A 19,383-nucleotide genomic window follows, 5' to 3' on the forward strand; every position below is an offset into this window, starting at 1 on the left:
CAGATGAAATTTAGTCAGCAACACCTCAAAAATAAAATACAACTTTTCCACAGTTCTGGAGAGACTCTACAGAACTTAAAAGTGCTAAAAAGTGCAGAAAAATAACACAGCCTAGACTGGAAAATGAAGGACAAAAAATTGAAGGAAATTGAAGAGAGCATGACAATATTACTCTGTATGCTCAGTATTGCAATCCTTGCTAAGACAAAACAACTCTTAGCAAGATCCTTAGATCTGTGAATTCTCCCACACACTGTAGGTCACACAACTGGCTCCTTCCTCACATTCCTGCAGATTTTAGGGCCATATAATACCTGCTCATCATTCCAGCTTACTACTTGTTTCCTGCTTCATTAGGATGGGTTAATATATTTACCTGGTTTGTAGATCTTATCTGTATCTTGTGTATGGGAAAAGGGACAGAACCTATTTATTGTAACATATTAGGTTTGCTCTCATCTCTGTCTGAGCAGGATATTTGAGAGTACAGTGCTCTCTTGACACCAGCAATGCTAGAAGGAAGTATTTATTATTTATTATTATTTATTGCACTATCAAAGCATTCTGTCAATAAACAGCAAATATGTAGGAGCACAGCTGGTGCCCAATGATGTTTGAAAAAAGCTTCATAGCTTGTTGTAGGATGTCCAAAAAAGAAACTCTTAAGCCTGCTGACTTGTTTTGTTAGAACTTTCATCAGCCCCAGAGGACAGCATTAGTGCTAAAAGTTTTGTATTTCCAACAAGAAAATGTAAATAATTTGAAGCATGAGAGACTGAGGAAACAACTGATTCAGCTTTCCAAAACTCATTTAATTATCATCTGGCTCCTCTAGTTATCCCTCTTTTTGATTTCTTTGCCCTGAATCTTAGCCTAAATTCTTCTAAGACAAGTTGTGCTACTCTAACAAGACCTAACTGGTCTGATTCACAGATGACAGCATGAAAAGCCTGTCAGCAACCAAATTAGTTTTGATTTCTCTTTGTGGGGAAAAAAAAATCCCTTTCAGCTACAGGATTTAATGGCTTAAGAATTGGCCATTCTGGGTGTCAGCAGCAGTACCTGTGACTGCCCCAGACTCTTGGCCATTGGGTGTCTTCCAGGCTGAGGGAGTCATGTAAGTGTGCTCCAAGTGTCACCCCATATCCATGCACCATGGTACAACACACTGTCACTCATCCTTCACATGAGCCTCATTACCACCAGACCTGAGTATTGTAGGATGGCTTTTCATACATAATCTCTTGGATTCTTCCCCTAAATCAGTACTTGCTGAATCAACTCACTGGTCTGACTTGCTAAGGAAACTTCAGGAAACAGCATGAAAAGCTAAGCAATATTCCCTCTGTACAGCCTAGCAAAACCTACAAGTTCTGACACCTAGACTGAAGTGTCCTCATGCCAATGTCTTCATCTGCATGCAAATTCCTCCTACAGTCGATACAGAACTACTCAATACAGCTGATGGAGCAAGGAGCTATTCAGCTGTTCAGAATACACTGATCTATCTGCCTTGAGGTGGTCTGAACAGCTTGCTGTGCAGCCATGAACAGGGTTCAGCCTGCCAACCATCTGTGCTCAGTGACAACTGGAGTGGACTGAGGTATCAACAACTTCCACGTGAGATTTCAGCCAGAACAGGCTTTTTAGGATACCTGCTGCTTCTTGGAGCAGGAGGCCAGGGAGAAAGCTCCTCAGTGCCTAAAACTGGCACTCAGTGCCTGCATTTATGTAACTAAATCCCACATTAATTCTCTGCTGAGTATAAGGAGAGCTTAGACATCTGGTTCACATGGAGACACCTACACATGGAAAACCAAATTTAGGTGCCTTAATCTGCTGGCTGAATCCACCCGTTTACTTGGAGATTTCCTCAGCTGGCAGCTGCATTAGCATTATGCTTAAGAGGCTTCAGTGGACATTTTTCTCATTTCCATTTCTAATCCACTCCTGAGAACATTTATACTTTTGGCCTCTCCAATACACTTGCAGCAATTTACAACTGTAACTCTAGAGAAAACATACTGTCTTTTGTTTATTTTAAATTTACTTCCTGGAAATTTCACTCAGGACATCTAAATCTTATGCTATAAGAAATACAGAATTCACTTTTTCTATTACAACAGGTTTTTTGACCACTATCCCTTCACAGTCTTTTGCCAGATTAAACCATTCAAGTGTATTCAAACACTTTTTTTCTTTTTTTTTTTTTTAAGGAAGCAATTCCAATCAGTTCATTGCTTTTCTCTGTACCTTTCTTGGTGCTTTGGGGAGAATTCCACACAATATTCAAGATGTGCAAGCATTTTTTTATTTTACAAATCTTCCCATCTTGTTCTATATTCTGGTTTTAATGTATTGAACATCCTTTTTGCCTTTTTACCTGCTCCAAAGCACAGAATTGATGCCTTCAATAGATGAGCCACAAGAGCTCCATAGATTCTTTCCTGAGTGCTCCTAATAAATTTAAGGGTATGTGGGATGACCTTGTTCTACAGGCTTTTCCTTGGTGGTGGACAACAGTCTCTCCTATTCAGACATCTGCTTTTGCAAAGCTATTTAGAATATAATCCCTTTGAGATCTCCACCCACTGTCAAATTTGATATATATTGCCCAAGATTTTAGAAGTACTTGAGAAGAGACAGCAGAACAGATAAACCCATACACATATTCTGAGTTGTCATTTGACCTTATTTCCTTGGGAATGCAGGCAAAAAAAAAGACCACACGTCAAGTGGTCTTCAGCAAAAGTAACAACAGGAAGGAAGAGGTTTGAGAGCAACCAGACAAATGTCCTGTTTCTTCAAACACTCCAAATAAACTCTCCAGCACTTGCAAGGGCTTTTCTATGCCACTCAAAACCAGAATCACTTAGAAACTCTACTAGGGGATGTGCAGACTGACTTCAGTCATAGACAGCCTGCAGGCAAACAATTGTAACAGGAAACCACTGAAACAAATGCAAGTCCTCCCAGTTATTGAAAGAATACTTGGAGTTTCCTCCAAGCTTCTCTATCAGCTGCTCAACAAGCACTACACATCAGCTGGACACGTTTGTTCTGAACAATTTGGGTTTGGAAAAACAATACACATTAATTCTGTTTGGTTTTGGGAACGTTCGCCTCCTTTTCCACAAAGTAGATGGGTCAATCTAAGAAAAAAGACAGGATTTAAAGAATATCTTTTGTAGCTGACCTTTTCTCTTGTGTAATTTCTGTGTCTAAGACATGTCAACAACAGAAATGAAATTTCAGTGCTTGAGCACCTATGGAACCCAAATTTTAACCCCAACCCACATTGACACAGGATTACTTTGGGTTATGGCTTCTTGCCAGGATTTTTAAGAGTTCTTGCCTCTTGCTGTGAGCACATAGGAAGTGGGTCAATTAGTTAACACTGAGGAGTTATCACAGATCTTATTAAGCAATTGGGCTGGACAGATTATCATTATCAGGAATTTTGAGAAGTAAAACACATCTCAAACACCTTACAGTAAATGACACAAAAAAAAGTATAGGTTTATTAATTCTGTTAATAAAATGATAATCCAAGCACCAGGGAAATTCTTATCAATAAGAATTAAAAGAGATTAAATAGCTAGAATTACAAGGTGGGCAACAACTGGCCAAATTAGGAGTTCCAGGAAATTGGTTCTGCAGAAAACTGATATCATATATGCTGAGGTTGCTTTTACCTAAAAGAGCTTAACACACACTTGCAGTCCTTGGGCTAAATTATTATGAGAGATCAAAGGTGCATGTTAGCAATTATGAAGCAGGAATTATGAAAAGCTGTCTGATGGGGGGGCTGACTGTGTGGCTATCTCATTTAACTGCACCTTGCTTTCATCCTGATCCCTGCTATCTCCTTGCCATCCACCTACTAACCCCTCCACAGGCTGTAACTCCCTTTTCTCTCACTGCAGCTTCTGATTATGGATTGCCTTTTTGCCCTCTGTACTCTAATGCTGCAGCTACAGCTCTTTGACAGGTTCTGGGTTCTGCTCTATTTTTGTTATTATAAAGCACCTTGCCATAATCTCTGGATATTGGGGGCAATATCCACCGAAGAATGGGCTTGGATGTGTCAACCCAGTTTAATTTCCACTTCAATAAAATAAAATCTGCCATCTTCAGAGTGTCACTCAGGAGCTCAGGTTCTGTAAGCTGGGTATTTATAAAATAAGCTGCCAGTCCCGACTATGCCGTGCAAATCTGACATTAAGTTTGTTCTTAAACCTCACCAGGGTTTACAAACCCTAAATGCCTTCCAGTTTCACCCCTTTGCCTGGGGAAATGACACCTGCCAAGTCGGTCCCGCATGAAGATGGATCTGTGGTGTGGTGGGTTTAGCAAGCCAGTGGTTTGACCCTTTGCTTTGGATATCAAAGATCTGAGGTTTCAGCATGACTCCCCCACCTGTGAGGATGTAAATCTTGTCACTGTGGAAGCACATTAACTGCCAGTCTCAGGTTATTTCAGTGTAGTTGTGGTAGATTTTCCTCTGCTATCTCCCTCTTCCAGCTGAAGAAAGCACCCCCTCAGACTCCACACAGCAACTCAAACTATAGATGGCTGGTCAGCCCAGACATCCTTCATCATCCTGACTTACACGCCTTTTTTCTCCCTTCAAAGCCCTGGACAAGTACAGGGACTGGAGTATCTCTTTTATGAGGGAAGACTGCAGAAGCACTGTTTAGTCTAAAACATGAGAGAAGGGATCTCATGAATACATACAAGTATCTCAGAGGTGGGTGCCAAGAGGATGGTGCTGGACTCTTTTCAGTGGTGCCCAGCAACAGGACAAGGAGCAATGGCCATAAACTAAAACACAAGAAGTTTCACTTCAAGATGAGTAAGACCTTCTTTACATTGAGGGTGGCAGAGCACTGAACAGCTGCCCAGGGAGGTCACGGAGTCTCCCCTCACTGGATCCAAACCCACCTGGACACATTCCTGTGACACCTGCTCCATGTGAACCTGCCTTGGCACAGTTGGGCTGGATGGGACCCAAACAATTCTGTGACTCTGTACTTCCATGGGGCCATTTAAGGCCGAAAAGCCCGAAACAAATACCTCGAGGGGCTAGAAAAGGCTTTAATCGTCACAGAGAGCTGCCAGACACCGCGCAAACCCGGTGGGATGAGCAGAGACGTACACAGCAAATCTGGGGGAGGAGAGCAGTGAAAGCCGCACACCCACAGCCCTGCACTCCTCATTCCCCTCACAGCTCGGCAAAAGGGACGCAGGGCACACCCCCACAGCCCCTCGCCTCTACCCTCAGGGCTCGCCATGTTCTCCGGCTGCCCCAGCCCCGCCTGTCATGGCGGCGGAGGAGGAGGAAGAGGAGGAGAATGGGGAGGAGAAGGAGGAGGAGGCAGCGGTCACATGGCGCCAGCGCCGCCACAGCGGGCGCGGGGCGGGCGAAGGGGCGATGCCACCGCCGCGGTGAGTGCGGGGCTGTGCGGGACACGGGCCGCGGCGGCGGCGTGAGGGGAGGCGGCCCCGGCGGGGGAACCGGCGCCGGGGTGAGGGGCAGCCCGGGGGTGCGGGTCGGGGTCAGCGGCGGTATCGAGCTCTCTGTGCACGGCGGTGCTCGGTCGTGGATTGGACTCGATGATCTCAGAGGTCTTTTCCAACCGAATTGATTGTGTGATTCTGTTTTCCCGCCTGCCCTGAGGCAGCGGTCCCTGAGCCCCAGAGGCTGGTCCAGTGCGGGGCTGCCCCGGTTCGGGTCTCGGGTGAGGTGACAGCGGGAGGCTGCCCCGGCCGGGTCCCCGCCTGACCCGGCCCCTTGCTGGGGGCTCCTGGTTTAACCTGACCCCGGGGGGAGACCGAGGAGCTGCAGCGGGGTGTGCTACACAGGATGGGAGATAACGTAATTACTGTTCCTTATAGTCTTTAAATGCATGTGAAGGAGCCGCAGCAGCCCGCCTGCAGGTAGATTGAAACTCTGCAAATCTGACCCGAAATGTGAGGATCCGTACGTGTTGGTGTTGCTGGCGCTGCTCCGTTCATTGATTCGTTTGTAGGGCGAGGTCAGGCATTGCTTTTTGGAGCTCTGTGTGACCCCTTGAAGTATTAAAGCTTTCTTTCCTTTATGACTGGGAAATTTATTTTAAAACCGTTTCTTCCCCCTTCCCCCCTCCCGCTCCGCCCCCGTCCTCCGTTCCCCCCTTGTTCCTCAGTATATACTTATATGCAACACTGAGGCTTCTCTCTGCCTTTTAGCAAATATGTGTTATTCTTCGTGGCTAATCTCTAGATCTCTAGTTCTTCTAGTCAGTTCATTATTGCCATGTGATATTTTTCTTTCTTGTGTGTGTGTGTTAAAACCTATAAGGAAAGCTGCAGCAGAGCATGCTGAAGCAAATGGACTGTCTCAAAGTTACTTGCAAGGCAGAATAAAGGGTCCCTTGCTTGCAAGAAAACAGATGGATTTGAATAAGCCACTAAAAGTCCTGTGCTGCTGGCAGTGGGGGGCTTGGCAGGTCAGAATTCCCTGCTGTAATGTAGTGCTGGAAGCAAACATTGTGTTTAGAATCCACCTTTCCAGACAGCTGTTTCACCTTTGTTCACTTTGTCACAGGTGTCAGCCTTAAAACTGCTGTTGAAAGTAATTAGAACACTGATGCTTTCTATTACAGCATCTCTGCCAAGCTGTATCCTGAGTTGTTTTTAATATCTGTTTCAGGGTAGCTGCAGGAGACCCTACAGACTTTAATTATGTAATTAAAGTGCAGCCCTTACTCTTCCAAAGAAAAAAAATAATATCTCATGCCTTGGCTTTGTGGCTATTCTGTAAACTGTTTTCTTCATTTGGTCTGGGGTATTTGGAGCATTGCTTTCTGTTCAAAGGGAGGGTGCAGTCTCTCAGTGCCAGCACAGTAATTGTGCAGGTGGGCAGGGTTGCTAGCACTCTGTTAACATGCTTTGTTTTTCCCTGGAAAATATATTTCAACGTAAGATCAAATCCCTTCTCTCTTAAAAAGGGTAGTCCGGTAGTCTGTAAGTTACATTAAGTATTCTTGCATGCTTTATGAGCTAGGATCTGCTTTTTTTTTTTTCCCTTTCATATGGATGTCATCTTAAAAGGAAACTATTCTTGGGTATCTCTGATTAGCTTAAGCTGATCCAAATGCAGGCTATGCCCAGGAAAGGATGGTATGCAGGCTATGCCCAGCCTCTTCCTGCCAGTATGTTTCTGCCATGCTACCCCATAGAGAACATCTAAATATGTGAAATAGTCCAGCTGGGATTCCTAGGCCTCATTTTAGAACAGCGTAAATGTCCAGGTGGTTCCAGATAAGAGGCTTTTGATTAACAAGCAATTGGCCTCCCCTGGTAGAACTGTCTCTGAAGAACTGCATGCCTTCTGCATAAGCTTTTCCTCATCTCTGGGTAAGATAAGCTCCTGCAGAGTTTTAGGAGCTCTTGTGCAGCAGGGAAGGAAAGAAATAAGAGTGCAGCTCTAATGAGCCTTCGTCTCCCAGCCTCAGATGAGGATGCCAGCAGGGGAAGTGGCATTTGTTCTGCTGGAAGACAGTCTGACTGCAGATTTCAGGGCCTGTGGCCTGGCTTCTACTATCTAATCACATTCTCAGAGGATGCAAATCAATACTGCAGGAGTAGCACTGGATAGAGTTCATGAAAAGTTTCTGTGTGACTGTAGTTTATGAGAATGGGTGAGTCTGATCATTTTCATAGTGATGTAAAATAACAGTAGGTGTGATTGAAGCATTTCAGGTGGCAGAAAGGCTGGAAACAGCAGGGCAAGGGGAATAAAGATAAATTATTGATATTTTCAAAATTTATCTACAGAAAATAGGCTTCCTCACAATAAGTGATGGAAAACTCAAGTTTTTACTGGTAGGTATAAGGCGTGCCTGTGGTGTGGGGTCACGTGGATGAGGTTAGAAGTGTCTGAGCAGATAGTAAAAGTGGGGATTTGGCATCTTCCAGTGAGAAAGAGCAGGGTGCTGTGGGGGTGAAAAGAACAGAGGCAGGATGGTTCTTTGGTGACATTCCTTGACAGTCCTGTAGAACAGTTGCAGTCAGAGCAGCCAGCAGGCTGAGTTTGGCAGTGTGGCAGCTGTGTGTTGATAACATGAAGCAGAGAAGTAAAGGGAGACTTCCACTGAAAGGAAAAAGTAAAACTTCCAAGATTACAGTCATTCCTTTCCGTGACTGTTGTTTGTCAGCTTCCTAAAAAGTTGCATCTGCCTCGTAGATGATACTGCAGCTAAAGGTATCCCCAAAATCAAACAATTTCCTTTGGTATCATTCATTTTGGAGAGATACTAATTGCTGTTGCAGAGTAAAAGTATGTTCTTCTATTTCAAGTGCAGAAATGAATTTGATTTTCCCATCTCAAAAAGTATTACAGAGGTGAAGTCTGTTTGAATACCTGTTAGAGTGTGTGAGGCAGATAAACTGTCTTCTTGTCTAAGGTTTCTTTTCAAAACATCTAGTGGTTTATGGAGATGGAAGCATGTGCTGTTGCAGCTACTGTGTTAATGTATAAAGTAGTGTCAGTGGTAAGGTCTCGGCTGCTCAAGCAGGGTTTTGCAGCAAGAGTAAAAGCATTTGTTCAGCTCTCTTGGTGTAAGAGATTTGTATGCACCACATCCTTCAGCCACGTTCCAGCGTGTTTCTCATGTGAGTCAGCATTGTGTAAGAATTAGTGTAAATGTTCTGTTTGAAAACTCTGTAAAAACTAGAAATACATTGTAGCAGAAAAGGTGGAAAATTAGGAGGCTGATTGTACTGTTTCATTCAAAAACTGACTTCAAGCATACTAAATTTCTGATATTTTCATGTAGGAACTTCTGAGTTTATTCCCTGAGATGTGAAAATATGCTAAGTCTGTAGATTAAATAACTGATGGTGTTACTGAAATGTAGAGCATGGATTAAAGTGCCTGTAAACATGTGTTTTATGTGTTGCATCTTAGCCCTTTCTTGTGCAGTGTGGCTTGGCAGCCTGATCCTTTGCATGTTTGAAGCTGGAACGCAGTGCTCAGGGGTGAATCAGCTTTTTCACTGCTGACACGGATTAGAGACCCCTGATGCAGGATTTGCTGCTCTGTGCTTTGGAGGGGGAGCAAGAAGAAGTTGTGCAGGCCAGGGAGGAGTCCAGAGCTGCTACCCCACAGTGCTCACAGGTCTTTGATGTCTTTGTGGCTCGAAGTTCAGCTGGGAGCAGGTGAGCTCTTGTGGTTTTCTGTCTCATGGCAGTAGTGGCATTGCAAGTTCTGCATTTCTGAGACTGAAGTTGCCTGTGACTGACAAGTTCTACCTTACCAGCTTTGCTACAGAGACTGTTCACATTCCTGCTCCAGCCTCTCTTGCAATGGAGCAGGACAAAAGTAACTCCTCTTGCTGCTTGACAGGGAAGGAATTATGTGCATGAGTGGCTGCTTGGGGGGTAACTGCCTACCTGCAATAACTTTTTGTCATTTCCAAAACTTCAGCTACAGAGACACTGTGCCATTCAAGAAGTCAGATTTTAAATTGACTAAGGCTAAACTAATAAACTTGCAGAGGCATGCTGGAAGGAAGGTACCTCAGTGAAGGGTTGCTATGTGCCAGACTGATTTAAGCAAATACTTAATGAATGTTAGACATGTTCGTGGAGGTCTTTTTAGTTTGTGTAAAACCGTCCAAATGTTGCTTGGCTAAATGACACAGATTTTCTTGTGCAGACAAGAATTAAATTGGATGCTTTAAACCTTGGAGGTGGCTTTAATTAAAACACAGATACTTTTCCAGGAAGCACAAACTATCTTGTTTTGATTCAAAAGCCCTTATGAATCAATCTTTGTAGGTATTTTGACTATTTTGCCTGTTCTTAAAGCATAACATCAAGAACACAGGATGCCACTGTCTCTATTGATACATCTCATATTTGTTATTGAATATGTTTTCTAGAAGTATTTCCTTTAGTTTTCCATTTCCTGAAATACCTTAATTTTGTCAGTTACCATGAATCTCTTATCTCTGGTGTCAGCAGCTGTCGAGACTCATCACCTCTGAACCAGGAAATGGCCAAGTTCTGGATTGCACATTAACCTTCTGTGCAAGAAGAGTGTTGGGAGGCATGGCTCCTACTGAAGTGGGAAAATGTATTTTTGATCTGCTATTCATTTTCTTGCAACATCCAGGATTTCAACATCAAAATCCTGAGTATTTTTTCCCGTTAGAAACATTGGCAATAGATAAGTAGAAGAAAAGTGACCAAGAGGGGATGGAAAAGGAGTGGTCCACAACTCTTTCCTCAAAGGGATTTCTTGTGAGAAGGAAAGACTGAGTCTGTAAGATCACAGAGAAGGAATGAAAGACTAAGAAAATTAATTTTTGGCATAACTTGTAGAAGTTTGCTGTCCTTACAGGCAATGTACAATCTGTTTTTGCTAGTGACTTGTTTTAATCCAACAGTTAAGGTATTTTCCTTAACGCATGAGGAGAGAGCTGAGACACTGAGTTGCTGAGAATCTCATCAAAATCTGCAGCAGAGCAAACACTTCAACCAGAGTGTTTCTTGGCTTGGTCTGGTACCTGTCCTGGTGCAGTCAGTGAGTTGAAGAGATAACACAATGTAGGTTTATATCCTTAGGATTCCTCTCTTTTATTAATGTCTAGAGACATTTGTGAGGAGATAAAAGAGGTAGAGAGAAACCTATGTGCAGAAAATACTTTAAACGTCTGATGAGAAAATGAATCCAAAGCAAGAAGATTGTAGGGTCTTGGTTTATCTCAGAATTTCTTACTGGAGAAAAATGGAAGTTTCAAATGGCATGGAAATGTGGACTCTGTGCTAAAGCTTGGAGTGAAAAACTCCAAGTGATGTTTGTTTCTGGACATGAGAAATGCAGATGAACATTAAGTTCAGATCATGCTTTTAGTATTTTTTCACTTCTGCTTTTTTAACAATGGCCATTCCCATGGAAAAACACAGGACATGGTACATTGAGGGAATCACTAAGTGCTATCCTTAACAGCATTGAGAAATGTAACAGGGTTAAGAACTGAGCAGTTTAGCATGAGTTAAATATTTTCCTATTAGAGGCAATCTAGGGATTTAAACTGTAACTTGTTTTAACCTCAAGTCTAATTCTGGGGCTACTTTTCATCTACTGTTTATATTTTTGTTTGTGTTTGGCTTTTGTTGTTTGGGTTTTTTACACAAATAAATCCTTATGCTTATATCAATTACTCAGGCTCCATAAACGTGTTTGATTCTGGTCTGACTGAACCATGACTGAACCAAGTATTTATATGTAAATTTCTGCCTATTGAAAAGGAAAACTGTGCAGAAAGAGAAATGAAGTAGACTTGTATGATTTGTGGGGAAGAGGCACGGAGGTCCAGGAATTCTGTAATGTGAGGCTGCAGGATAAGGTGTATTGTAACAATTCTCATTAAGGCAGTTTCCAACTCTCTAGTACGAATAGGAACAAAATTGCAGCCATTTTACATTTTATACATGTTCAGGTAGACATATATTTGGAAGTTCCCAGTGTGAGTTGGCAGATGTCTTTTGTATATTTTTTTGTATCCAGCTGTTGATATCAGTCTGAGTTCTGCACAAGTGGATGGTAGATGTGTTCTGGGAGCTACTGCAGAACCTGTGCCACGTGCAGTTTCCATGGTTAGTAGTCACAGGTTTAAAAAGACTGGTCAACCCCACTTTTTACCACTGTCCCACTCAAAAGTCCTTCAGTGAGGTCTGTTTTTTTGACAGATTTGCTGCCAGTTTTTTTTTTTTTTTGTCGTGAGGGTTGCACAAACAAGGCCTGAATTTTTTTTTGGTAATTTTTTTTAGGAATTAGAAAATGTGTTTTCACTTTCCTAGTAAAAGACTGGAAAAAAAGCCCAAAAGCACTTTTAATGAAAATTTCTGAAAATGAACAGAAAACATACCTAGAAAATTCCTGTCAAAAATGTAGGAATATTTTGAAGTTCCTAGTGATTTGGAAAATGAGAACTAAGGGAATTTTTATACAACTTAGTGATCATTTTCTCTAGCATTACTGTGGTCTAGTCATGACGAAGAATGTTACTGATTGATTATGTGAATGGCAGGAAGATGACCATGTATATATTGCCAAATCCATGGATTGCTATATGGATCATGCATCAGCTGATAAAACATAATAAAAGAGATGCGAAAAATAATTACAAAGAGAAAAATATATTGATGATTTTGGGGCAGTGAATGCAGCCAAATGAGTATATGCAGCATTGGTGTCCTCAGACCCATCCAAACTGGCCTGTTTTCCTGGAGAAACCTGTGCTTGTTACCCCATTCCCAGTCAGGACTCTCAAGCAACAAAGTGTTAAGTTTCTGGCTCAGCGGTTCATTGTTCACTGGGAATGAAGACACCGCTGCTGCTGCTGCTGCAGTCAATGTGCTCTCCCTGTGTAACCTTGCTCTGCTTTAGTGCCGACTCTTCTGGAAAAAGGTGAGGGTTCTACAGTTCAGCTCTTCCTGTAGAAGTGTCATTAATCTAATTATTTTGCACGAATGTGCATTTTTGTTGTTGTTTTGGTAAGCTTTGCAGACACAAAATGTGAGGAACAGCTAAGCAGATTTTAAGCATTTAGAAAAGGTATTAAGCAGCTTATTTGTGTGTAGTTGACCTTGTGAGCTCTCTTACATTCTGCATTTGTGTATAGTGCTGAAGGGTTGTTAAACTAATATTTAGATGCATGGATTGTAATGTGAGAGAGATGCAATGAAGAACAACTTGTGGGGTGTTTAACCTTGCTGTTTTCTAAGCTCTGTGAAGAAGGAGAGGGCTGTATTACAAAATGCATTGCAGCTTTCTTTGGAGACCTTGTGGCTTCTTTCAGAGCTGGTTTTATGGATGAAAATAAAATCTTGCTGTTTGAATTAGAAGAAAGTATTTGTCAGCAACAAGAAAGGCTGAAGGTATTTTTAGGACTCTGGGAATGGCATGACATGTATTAGTGAGCCAGATGGCTTAAAGGAACATCCAGCCCAGCAGCCTGAGTGTTTGTCAGGGGGATAGGTAAGAATTTCTTTCTTATAACTGTGCTTTGGGGAATAAAAAGGGTTTTTTTTTGGAGGGGAATGAGGACACTGCAGCAGCATGAAACTGTGTACTGTATAGCACTTATTTACCCAGAACTGAGAGCTAGGATTTTGGTAAGCTTGTATTTCTAATCCAATAGTTCTTGTTTTTTCTAATCAGGGTGCACTATTATGTTACTTTCGTGATGCAATGTTGTAGCACTGGTTGTAACTAAACCTGGTGTTCTTTTCAGCTGTTTGTTAACTTGAGATCCTGACTTTAAAAAGTTTTTCTTTTCAAAACTTGTAACTGTTTTTTCCATTAAATTTGTGTCCGTAAATTAGAGCCCTTGTGAGATACTCTCACTTCATGGAGTGGAGTAATATGTGGGGAGAAAGGAATCCTTTATCAATTAGGGAAAACCCCAGTATGTTTTATTGTTGACAAAGAAGTGGAAGATGTTACTGCAGAAGATATTTGAACATTTATTTAAGGACTCTTTTTTTTTTCCACAGGAATTTCACATTTTTATTATAAAAAAGCCAAAGTGTTTGCATACACTCTGGAATGGCAGCCTGCTAAGAACAGCTTTTTTACTGGAGTTGAAAAATTCCTTGATAAGCAAATTTATGTTCCTAGAGGAGGAGGCATTTCAATGTATAGTTCACAGATTTGAAAATGATACTATGCAATATTTAGACATATCTGGTTAAACCCAAAAACTGAAATACAAATCAGTATATGAGTGAGTCATTTGACACTGGAAAAACAGTGAGGGCTGAGAACATAAAGACTTAACTAGATGAATTTTTAAATTTGTCCTAAATCACTTAAAGCTTTTCAGACTTCATATATTTGGAGAATAATTTCATAGGTCTTCAACAATTCATGCAACTAATCTATGTGTCTTTCTTTATCTTTAAAATAGAATAAATATTATTGGTATTTTAAGATTATCTGTAAAGTGTTGCTCAAGATTTTGTATTCATTCCAGGAGGATTTATTTTAGGTGGTATGACATGGATTTGTATATCTGTGCTGAAATGACTAAACTATTTGCTCTCAAAGCTTTGAAAGTTGAATTTAGAAGGGACTTGCAGAGGCTAATTAAAAATAGATCTTAATGTGTCATCTCATTAAAATGAATGGGAACAGTGGTCTTATGCAAGAGGACAGCCTGTGGTCCACAGGATATTTCTGTGAATGAGTGTTGGTGTGACTGAACATTAACATGATTTAACTTTAGTCTTTTTTAGTTATTTCTTTCTTTCTCCTACCTTGCACCTCACTAAATAGCCTGGGTCTGTTTTCTTGGTAACATCCCTGTTGGTAGCAACAGGCTGCCATTTTAGTTCTCATCCCAAAGCTGTCCCTTCTGCAGGCTGAAGGAGCCCAGCATCCTCAGTTCTCACAGGGCAAATGTTCCAGCCTGTGACCGTCCTAGTGGCCTTTTACTGACCTCACTCCAGTTTCCTGATGTCTGTCTTGTACTGGCAAATCCCTCCCTGGGTGCTGTCCTCTGCCTGTGGTCACAGGGAGCTGTGGAATTGCACCCCTGGCTCAGCTGCCTGTGCTCCTGTGGGTCCATCCCTGAGCTCTCCTTGCTGCAGGGCTGTGCTCTGGCTCAGGCTTAGCCAGACCTTGGCTGGTCCTTGTCTGCAGAGCTGTTCCTCAGGCTGTGCCAGCAGCCACAGAGTTTGTCTGTCCCAGGTGCAGGACTTGGCATTTGTCCCTGCTGAATGTCACCATTTAGGTTCCTGTAGGCCCAGCCTATCTTTCCATGAGTAGTTATCTGCCTGTATTCTGTCAAAAAAGCCACTTAATTCATAAAGTGCAATCACCCATCCCTCTGTAAGGTCAAAAATTAATGGTGGTTTTTAATGAAAAACAAACTGGTGGGTAGGTCCACTTTAGTGATAAAACAATCCTGTAGAAGGGTTTTTAAAGAAGGAGTTAATTTGGCTTGATGCTTAGATTCTGGAGCACATGAAACACTTTTCTTTGGAAACGCCTATTAGTTTTGCTCTGGCTGTATGTTCAGTGGATGTTGCTCCTAGTGATGGAGCAAAAACTGCCCGAGGTGTCCCTTTCTCATCTTGCTGGTCTATTAAGCTGTGACTTTCCCTGAAGAGAGAGATTCTAATGGAAAGGTTGCCTGGAAAAAAATAATTCTTTTGCAAATGCAGAAGGAGTGTGAATGGCATCTCTGTTTGGGTGATGATTGTGTCTTATTGCAGTACTACTTCCTCCTAATCTGGCCTCTGTTCATTGCACTGTTAATGCTGTTGTTTGATAGTGATTCCAGCAGTAAATTGGAAAGCCTGTTCATGGGTAGCTATAACATCTTGGAGGCCAAGAAATGTAGGAAGGGTTAAGGCTATTAAAAGAGCAAAGTTGCATTCATGAGTAATGTTGGTTTATATTCTTGTGTTCTGCTGTTCCCAAAAATAAAAAAGTAAAAATTAGAAGTATCTATAGAAAGTCATGCAGCAAAATATCCTAATACACTGTAGAAAGATGAAGTAGTTTAATAATTTTTTTTTTATTTTTTAATTTTTTTTTGGTAGAATGCTCCTTAAAAATGAAGATTATACACATCTGTTCCTTGCCTCAACGTAGTTCAAAAATATATGGGTAATCTTGCAAGGGACCTGAGTAGCATGAGTTGAGTATCTGTTTTTTGGTGTTTTTTTTTTTTTTTTTTTTTTTTTTTTGTTTTTTTTTGTTTTTTTTTTTGTTTTTTGTTTTGTTGTATTTTTTTTTTAAAGAAAAGCTGTTTTTGGAAAAACTACAAGCAGACTTTAAGGTTTTCTCAAATAATTTTTACTCCTGTTTCAAAAATCTTGAGGTTAGTCTGATCCTCTGTTTGACCTCTGACAAACATGAGTTCTGGCACAGTTATGAAATATCTACTCATACGGTGTGTTTGCTAAACTGTTGAGCTTAATCCAAGGAGATGTCAGTGCCTAAGCAGTGGCAGGTCATAGACTCTGTAGCAAATATTGCTCTTTAAGCCAAAATATTGTGGATTGTGGTTGACATTTTTTGCTTCCTTTTAAAATATCCAAGGCCAACACATTGGGCCAGTGTTACTGAGGGCTGCACAGGTTACTAACAATGAGCCCTCCTGGGCTGTGGGGTGAACACAGTTGTATCCTTGTTGGGCCAGTTATTAAATGAATGTAAATGTTCCTGGGCCTGAGGTATGAAATGCATGTCATGGTGGTGGTGTAAGGCTGCTAAAAGAAGCTGCTGTGACATGAAAAACCTATTGCACAGTGGGTACTGCAGCTCAGGTCTGGCAGGTGGGCTCCTGGAGAGCTTTCCAGCTTAATGATTGATTGAATTTTAGAGACTTTTACTGAGTTAGTAATATTTAACCCTATAGTTCTTAAAAAAAAATCAGTTATTTACTACTTGTGCAAGGAACTGAGAATTATGTACTGAAATTTGTGGAAATCAGCAGTATTTTACTCCTGGCATTTTTGGTATGTGGGTCTGCAAACTCAGTTCCAAGGCTTTGCCACAGGAAAACTGTCATGCAATAATTATATGACAGTCAAAAAAGAGCAACAAGAGAGACACTGAAAGGCTGAATATTTGGTTAGAAATTCTCAGAATACTGTTCCTTTCAGTCTTGGTGTCTTCTGAGCTGATGCTGATGGAGGCAGCTTCTAAGATATGGTTTTTTCCTCTCTTGCCCCCAATCTGGATTGTAATTTCCTGATGTAGGAGATACTGCCACCTTGGCTGATTTGTGTTTGTCATGTTGAAATGTCTCTGAATCCTGAGTACAGCAGAGTGAACAGCCATGAACTCCATGCATCCCTAGGGCATGGGAATGAATGCCTATAAAATACTTAAAGGTCTTATCATTTATTACTTGCTCTGGAAGCTCCTATCTTGCCAAGGGAAAGGAAATGCCTTCTGTTTATTCTGGATGTTGTTTACTACTTGAGTTTTTGGAAAGAAGAATTGTTTGAGGTGTTTTTTTTTTACTTTTGGCAGCTGTAATGCTTTTCAGAAATGAAGGGGAGATGTCTAGTCTCTTTCCAGGAAAATTTGTGAGGAACTGTATTGTGAAACAATTCTTCTTGCTATGTTTAAATAATGTTTTTTCTTTTGTGGCATTTAGTATTTTTGTTTGAACTTGAATAAACAAATAGAAAAGGATTTTAACTGTACTGTCCAAATAGCAATTTATTGGTGACTGGACTCATTGTTACAGTATTAAATAAATGAAAATTATTCTTATGAGCCCATTGGTTATCTGAATAATGCAGTTATGCTTTTTTTATTTCAGTTGTTTCTATCTTAACTGTTCAAACCTGCCAGCTGTGCTTGCATTAGCAGAGCTTTAGGCTGTTGAGTTAAAAATACATATAATCTGTTTTTTTCATGCAGCATATATCAGGGCTGAGAAAGATCCTAATACTTTGGATTTGAAAGGCATGTCCTTTGCATCTGCTGTATTGAGGTTTTTTCTGTTTAAGGGGGAAAAAAAAGTGAGGAAGAAATAAAGAAGGATTTCGCTTTGCTTAAGTTTCAAAATCCTGCTTGGAGAAATCAACTGGGAGAGGATGGATATTTAAGACACTCATCAAGATATTATGACCATCCATAGGCTGAGACAGTTGTTGGGTAAATTGGCAAAATGTATTTCCTAGAAGACTTCACAACACTGGAGAGCAAAGGAGTCTGGACAGAGTAAGACTTTTATTCACTGTGTCTGCATGGAAGGAGTTCATGGATAGGGAGAGGCTGAGGTAAGAATCAAGGGTTGAGTGTCAGGCTCTGTGAACTGAATGTTTCCTCCTGTGCCCAGCTGCAGTCTCCTCTCCTTCTCCCTCTGCACTTATCAAAGTGGTCATTTTTTGTTGCACGCTGAAATGAGTGGAGAGATTCTTATTTCTTGGTATGCTGAGGGAGGGGCAGAGATACATTAATGTGATTGTGCTTTGTATGCATAGAAGTGTAGGGCTGGAAAGGTTCTCTTGGTTCCTCAGGGCAGATCCCAAGCAGGACTGATATGGCTGAAGACTTAGAAACCTCCTCTGGCCTAAAGCACATCTGTAAGAAGGCAGTCAATTTAAAACTGTCTAAAACTGGGGTGTGCAGCTCTGACACTGATCATGACTCTGCTTAAATGGTGGAAGTGGTTGAAATCCAAAGGACAGTGTTTGTCTAAATACATATGTGTTGGTGAATAAAGTAAACTAAAAAGCCTCAATGTGATTTTCATACACAGGGTTAACCTTTTTTCTGTTCTGCCTTCAGAATGGTCTGCATAGTGAGTCTGTATTTTCCTGCCAAATAAATTACCAAATGTCTTGGTTGAATAGCAAGGTACTGAACGGGCACAGGCTGAGCATTGTGGAGATTCTGTCTTTTGATTTAAATGCAGTATTTCAACATCTTTATCATTTTACAAAATGCCAGAAGGAGAGGAAAAGAAGGTGAAGCAGATCTAGCAAGGATGAGGTGGAAATAATACTTGGTTTATTTAGCTTTGGTTTGCATTGGTTACTTTTGTAGCAGTAGCCAAGCATGAGCTTTTAGCCTGGTTAGAGATGGAAGGGATGTACAGCAGTGTCCTCACTCTGGTGATTAGTAATTTATCCCTCTTTAATCTGAGTGTGCCTGATGTCAGTCACAGCAAACTTTAACTTTGTCATGGCTGGAAGTGCCACAGCAGCAGGTGTAGCTCTGAGCTATGAAAGAGATGCAAGGAACTAGGGAAATACTTAATCCATGAGGAATTCTGCTCTGTGTGCCTGTCTTCTGACTGTTACCAGAGATAGAATAGATTGTTTTTTCTGTGAAAGCTGCAGTGTAGATGTATCCTTAAACAACTCTGAAATGAGAAGGTTCCTTTTCTGTTATAGTAATTTTTATCTTACTAGGATAGTTCTGCTCCAAAGTGTCAGTGCATGTCAGGATTGTCCATCTGTGTTACCATAGTGAATGGAAAAACATCTCTAGCATTTTTTGAGGAGCAGTATGTTAGGCTTGGACAAATCTTACTGCAGATGACCTTCTAGTGGCCACGCAGAAAGAACCTGGCAAGCACCCAGATCCCCTTTTATGGAGAAGCATTAATTGTCTGCAGACTGCTGAGCAAGAAGAATTATTATAATGAGAGGATATAACTGTTTGTCTGCTCTTGCTCCTCTACAGCCTCTCATGCTTTTTCTGAGCCAAGGTTCACCTTGGTTGTGTTAGCACGGGGCATGAGGCACTGGGAATTGGTCATCTGTTCTTCTCTAACTGGTAAACCTATTCTGCTAGCAAAAATGAGGATTTTCTTTGATCATTTCTGCCCCAGAGCATTTTGTGCCTGCCTAATT

General features: G+C 41.3%; 1 protein-coding gene across 3 annotated transcripts in view; it reads left to right on the forward strand.

The window, feature by feature from the left end:
* The first annotated feature begins 5,400 nt into the window (after window positions 1–5,400).
* GALNT11 (polypeptide N-acetylgalactosaminyltransferase 11) overlaps window positions 5,401–19,383 on the forward strand; it is a 46,784-nt gene continuing 32,801 nt past the window's right edge. The window contains exon 1 of one of the 3 annotated variants that reach the window (XM_053995734.1): window positions 5,401–5,448. The gene's annotated coding sequence lies outside the window, so the exon portion shown is untranslated. The other 2 variants (XM_053995743.1, XM_053995752.1) reach the window with 2 other exon arrangements.

This window comes from Vidua macroura, chromosome 1, assembly GCF_024509145.1.
Source record: "Vidua macroura isolate BioBank_ID:100142 chromosome 1, ASM2450914v1, whole genome shotgun sequence".
Lineage (NCBI taxonomy): Eukaryota > Metazoa > Chordata > Aves > Passeriformes > Viduidae > Vidua > Vidua macroura.